This window comes from Aegilops tauschii, chromosome 4, assembly GCF_002575655.3.
Source record: "Aegilops tauschii subsp. strangulata cultivar AL8/78 chromosome 4, Aet v6.0, whole genome shotgun sequence".
NCBI classification, from domain to species: Eukaryota; Viridiplantae; Streptophyta; class Magnoliopsida; order Poales; family Poaceae; genus Aegilops; species Aegilops tauschii.
The window spans coordinates 254952211-254958700 of record NC_053038.3 but is presented as its reverse complement, the minus strand read 5'-3'; positions in this window follow the sequence as shown (position 1 = coordinate 254958700).

Sequence of the window (6490 nt, the reverse complement as noted above, 5' to 3'; positions counted from 1 at the left end):
ATATGGTTTAGGGCAGAACAGTACCAAATCTAAAATATGGACATGAGGATTTTCCGGAATTGTTGTTTGTTATTTCCGGCCTCATTTAACTTGCCTAAATAGTTAGCTTACTTATGCTTCTTCTCTTGCCATGTTAAATCAACATTTAATATTGTTGGGTACATAACCGAGAGAGAACTAAATAATTGATGTGGTGTTTCATCAATATGCAACTCATTGCATATTGAGCTCCACTTAATTTATAGTGTTGTTTGTTGCACTTTGCCATGCCATGCTCATTAAACCGGACATGCATCATACTTGATTGTGCATCATGCCATGTTTATGTGATGGTTGTTTACTATGTTGTTTGTTTCTTTCCGGGTTGCTTCTCTCGTTAGCTTTGGTTTCGTTCCGGAGTTGTGAGGATTCGTTCGACTACATCCGTTTGTCTTCTTCATGGACTCGTTCTTCTTCCTTGCGGGATCTCAGGCAAGATGACCATACCCTCGAAATCACTTCTATCTTTGCTTTGCTAGTTGTTCGCTCTATCGCTATGCTTGCGCTACCTACCACTTGCTTATCAAGCCTCCCATATTGCCATGAACCTCTAACCTTTGTCACCCTTCCTAGCAAACCGTTGTTTGGCTATGTTACCGCTTTTGCTCAGCCCCTCTTATAGCGTTGCTAGTTGCAGGTGAAGTTGAAGATTGCTCCATGTTGGAACATGTTTATGTTGGGATATCACAATATCTCTTGTCTTAATTAATGCATCTATATACTTGGTAAAGGGTGGAAGGCTCGGCCATATGCCTGGTATTTTGTTCCACTCTTGTCGCCCTAGTTTTCCGTCATACCGGTGTTATGTTCCTTGATTTTGCGTTCCTTACGCGGTTGGGTGATTTATGGGACCCCCTTGACAGTTCGCTTTGAATAAAACTCCTCCAGCAAGGCCCAACCTTGGTTTTACCATTTGCCTACCTAAGCCTTTTTCCCTTGGATTCTGCAGACTCAAGGGTCATCTTTATTTTAACCCCCCCGGGCCAGTGCTCCTCCGAGTGATGGACCAAACTAGAGCCCTTTGCAGCGCCACCTCGGGGGTACTTGAGGCCTGGTTTTAGTTGTACGGACTGCTCATCCGGTGTGCCCTAAGAACGAGATATGTGCAGCTCCTATCGGGATTTGTCGGCACATTCGGGTGGTCTTGCTGGACTTGTTTTACCATTGTCGAAATGTCTTGTAACCAGGATTCCGAGACTGATCGGGTCTTCCCGGGAGAAGGAATATCCTTCGTTGATCGTGAGAGCTTATAATGAGCTAAGTTGGGACACCCCTGCAGGGTATAAACTTTCGAGAGCCGTGCCCGCGGTTACGTGGCAGATGGGAATTTGTTAATATCTGGTTGTAGAGAACTTGACACTTGACTTAATTAAAACGCATCAACCGCGTGTGTAGCCGTGATGGTCTCTTTTCGGCAGAGTCCGGGAAGTGAACACGGCTTTTGGGTTATGTTTGACGTAAGTAGGAGTTCAGGATCACTTCTTGATCATTACTAGTTGACGATCGTTCCGTTGCTTCTCTTCTTGCTCTTATTTACGTATGTTAGCCACCATATATGCTTAGTCGCTGCTGCAACCTCACCTCCACTACCCCTTTCCTTCCTATAAGCTTAAATAGTTTTGATCTCGCGGGTGTGAGATTGCTGAGTCCTCGTGACTCACATATTCTACCAAACAGTTGCAGGTGCCGAGGATACCAGTGCAGGCGATGCTACCGAACTCAAGTGGGAGTTCGATGAGGACCTTGGTCGTTACTATGTTTCTTTTCCTATTGATCGGTAGTGGAGCCCAGTTGGGACGATCGGGGATCTAGCAGTTGGGTTGTCTTCTTTTCTTTTGGTTCCGTAGTCGGACCTATATGTGTATCTTGAATGATGTATGAATTTATCTATGTATTTTGTGAAGTGGCGATTGTAAGCCAACTCTTTATCCCATTCTTGTTCATTACACGGGATTGTGTAAAGATGACCCTTCTTGTGACAAAACCACAATGCGGTTATGCCTCTAAGTCGTGCCTCGACACGTGGGAGATATAGCCGCATCATGGGCGTTACATGACGTCTCCCGCGCCTTGATCCAGCAAAGGAGAGGGAGAGTTTGGGGAAGACTGAGGCCAGCAGCAGCACGATGGCGTGGTGGTGGTGGAGGAGCGTGGCACTCCAGCAGGGCTTCGCCAAGCACTGCGAGAGACGAGGAGGGAGAGGAGTAGGGCTGCGCCAAGAGAGAGGGAGACTCATGTCCTCTGCAGCCCCAAAACCCCCACTATTTATAGGAGGAGGGGAGGAGGGTGCGCCCCCTCTAGGGTTCCCACCCCTAGGGAGCGGCAGCCCTAGCTGGGATGGACGGGGGCGGCCAAGAGGGGGAGAGAGGGGGCGCGCCCTAGGGTGGGCATTAGGCCCATCTGCGCCTAGGGTTCCCCCTTTTCCCTCCAAGCTGCGCCTTGGGCCCTGGTGGGAGGCGCACCAGCCCACTCAGGGGCTGGTCCCTTCCCACTCTTGGCCCATGCAAGCCACCGGGGCTGGTGGCCCCTCCCGGTGGACCCCCGGAACCCTCCGGTGGTCCCGGTACATTACCGGTGACGCCCGAAACTCTTCCGGTGGCCAAAACCTCACTTCCTATATATTATTCTTTACCTCCGGACCATTCCGGAACTCCTCGTGACATCCGGGATCTCATCCGGGACTCCGAACAACATTCGGTAACCACGTATATCTATTCCCTATAACCCTAGCGTCATCGAACCTTAAGTGTGTAGACCCTACGGGTTCGGGAACCATGCAGACATGACCGAGACGTTCTCCGGCCAATAACCAACAGCGGGATCTGGATACCCATGTTGGCTCCCACATGTTCCACGATGATCTCATCGGATGAACCACGATGTCGGGGATTCAATCAATCCCGTATACAATTCCCTTTGTCAATCGGTATGTTACTTGCCCGAGATTCGATCGTCGGTATCCCAATACCTCGTTCAATCTCGTTACCGGCAAGTCACTTTACTCATTCCGTAATGCATGATCCCGCGACTAACTACTTAGTCACATTGAGCTCATTATGTTGATGCATTACCGAGTGGGCCCAGAGATACCTCTCCATCATACGGAGTGACAAATCCCAGTCTCGATTCGTGCCAACCCAACAGACACTTTCGGAGATACCTGTAGTGTACCTTTATAGCCACCCAGTTATGTTGTGACGTTTGGTACACCCAAAGCATTCCTACGGTATCCGGGAGTTGCACAATCTCATGGTCTAAGGAAATGATACTGGACATTAGAAAAGCTCTTAGCAAACGAACTACACGATCTTGTGCTATGCTTAGGATTGGGTCTTGTCCATCACATCATTCTCCTAATGATGTGATCCCGTTATCAATGACATCCAATGTCTATGGTTAGGAAACCATAACCATCTATTGATCAACGAGCTAGTCAACAAGAGGCTCACTAGGGACATGTTGTGGTCTATGTATTCACACATGTATTACGGTTTTGAGTTAATACAATTATAGCATGAACAATAGACAATTATCATGAACAAGGAAATATAATAATAACCATTTTATTATTACCTCTAGGGCATATTTCCAACACCTCGCAGTGGCTATTAGCTGAAGCTTAAAGCGCTCCTGCTCGAGAGGTTCCTCAGGCATGATGAAGTCTTCGTTGCTGAGGCTAACCTCCTCTTCGGAGAGCGGATGGTAACTACCGTCCTCCGAGTCTTCTTCTATGGCTTGTTCGTCAGGGCTGACTTGCCCATCTTCCCAATTGTCTCGTTCGGCAGTTTATATTTATCGGGTTCCTCTGTGTCTTTGGCACCATCCGGAGTGTTGTCGTTTCCTGTGCCGATGTTGCTGTCTCCTTTGCTGGGTTTTCCTTGTCATCGCCGCTATTATTTTTCGGTGTATCTACCATGTATACGTCATATGAGGAAGTGGTTGTCCATCGACCAGTGAATGGCGGGTTTTGGGCCTCCTCATCTCCGGCATCGTCGTCCATACCGTCGATGTCTTCGGAGTCATAGCCAACCGTGTTGGTTAAGTCTTCGACAATGGCTATGAAGTGGGTGGTGGGTGGGAAGCAAAATTCTCCCCCATCATCAGCCTCCAGTTCAAACAACCGGGCATAATTCGGGTGTGAGTCCCCCGCCAAGGACACATTTCTTATTGAATTTAGCACATCGCCCAAGGGCGAATGCTGGAAGATGTCTGCGGCGCTCAATTCGAAGATCGGTAATCGATCAAGTTTGGTGTCCGCGGACTCACATGGTTCGGGACTTAAAGCCGGAGACGAGTTCGGAATTCCGGTGACACAGATATTGGGTGATGTTAAGACTATGTGCGGCTCCAACATTGCGGAATCTGCGACCTCCGTGGCGGGGTTGAGCATCCCGTCCTCGGAGGGTGCGATCTGCTCCGGATCTAAAGCCAGAGCAGTTACGGAAGCCATCTCCTGGATGCGGTCCGATGACAGATCTAAGTCATGCTCATCGGGGCGACAAGGGGCGGTCGCCGCAGTTTCAAATCCGTCGAAGATCAAGTATCCATGGATGTCCGTGACATAGTTCAAGCTTCCGAATCTGACCTGATGTCCAGGGGCGTAGCTATCGATCTGCTCCAGATAGCCAAGCGAGTTGGCCCGGAGTGCGAAGCCGCCGAACACGAAGATCTGTCCGGGGAGGAAGGTTTCTCTTTGGACAGCATTGTCGTTGACGATTGAAGGGGCCATCAAACCTTTTGGGGACGACACAGTGGAACTCTCAATGAAAGCACCAATGTCGGTGTAAAAACCGGTGGATCTCGGGTGGGGGGTCCCGAACTGTGCGTCTAAGGTCGATGGTAACAGGAGACAGGGGACACGATGTTTACCCAGGTTTGGGCCCTCTCTATGGAGGTAATACCCTACTTCCTGCTTGATTGATCTTGATGAATATGAGTATTACAAGAGTTGATCTACCACGAGATTGTAATGGCTAAACCCTAAGAGCCTAGCCTGTATGACTATGGTAATGAATGTATCCACTTCGGACTAAGTCCTCCGGTTTATATAGACACCGGGAGAATCTAGGGTTACACAGGGTTGGTTACAAAGAAAGGAATCTACATATTTGGTCGCCAAGCTTGCCTTCCACGCCAAGGTGAGCCCTATCCGGACATGGGTGGAGTCTTCGGTCTTCGTATCTTCGCAGCCCATCAGTCCGGCCCATGGCTAACAGGCCGGACGCCCGAGGACCCCTTAGTCCAGGACTCCCTCACCGGGTGCCCGGGCCCTCAACCACGGGTGCCCGGCCTCCCTCCAGCCGGCCCTCGGGCCGGTCCGGGTGCCCGACCCTCTTCGCCCCGGGTGCGCGGGCCCCCTATGCGCCAGCCCCTGCCCATCCCGGGTGCCCGGGCCTCACACCCCCGGGTGCACGCTCCACTCCGAGGGCCTGCGTGCCTCTTTGGGTTTTCACCCTTGTATCCCATCTCCCCCTCTTATTTCGCCCCTAGACTATAAGTACCCCCCACCTAGCTCATTTAGAGGATAGGAAAGCATTTGATAGACAAAGAGAGAGCTTTTATCATCTTCCTCATGGAGATCATGACCTCCTAAGGGAGAAGATCCTCTTGTGGATGTCAAGCCCTCCTATTGGAGAAGGATCCGCATCATAGGATCATCAAGACCTCTCTCCTCATAGGATTGGGATGAACTAGTACCTTGTATCTTTCCTTTGTTGTTCTTGAATCATTGTGAACTCTTGTGTGTTCTTGGATCTAGCACATGTGTGATTGGATCAAGTCAATTTGAGTGTTCCTCTTGTTTTCCCCCATTGTGTTCTTGTTCTTGGGGATTTCCCCTCCAATTCATGAAAGATCTCCATTTAGGGTTCCACCCTACAACATCTTGGTATCATGAGCCATGGTTTCTCATGAAATTGGAGCCCCCCATCTTGTTCTCTAGGCTAATTTTGTTCTGTTCTTCCCCAATTTAGAAAATTCCCCACCAAAATTAGCCCCAAGTTTTTTTGTGATTTATTGGTTTGATGACGTTTTGTTGGATTTGATCCATGGATTTGCTTGGTTTCAAGTGGATCTAGCCTCCCCCCATCCATCTCCACCTTTCCCTCCACGAAATACACCAATTTCTTCCATTTCTCCATGATTTTCCGCCCAAATCCGCGACCCCTGGGCACCCGGACCTCAAACCCCGGGCACCCGGACCCCCCGTGCATCCCCGCTGACCACCCCGGGTGCCCGCACCCCTTACCCCCGGGCACCCGGACCCCCGGGCCTCTTCTTCAGCCCAACCTCGCTGACCACCCCGGGTGCCCGCACCCCCAAACCCTGGGCACCCGCACCCCCCCGAATCAGCCCATCACCATTCACCATTTCGGCCATAACTTTTGCTCCCGGAGTCTGATTTTGACGTTCTTTAGCTCGCTGAGTAGCTATTGACATCCCCCATCCATCT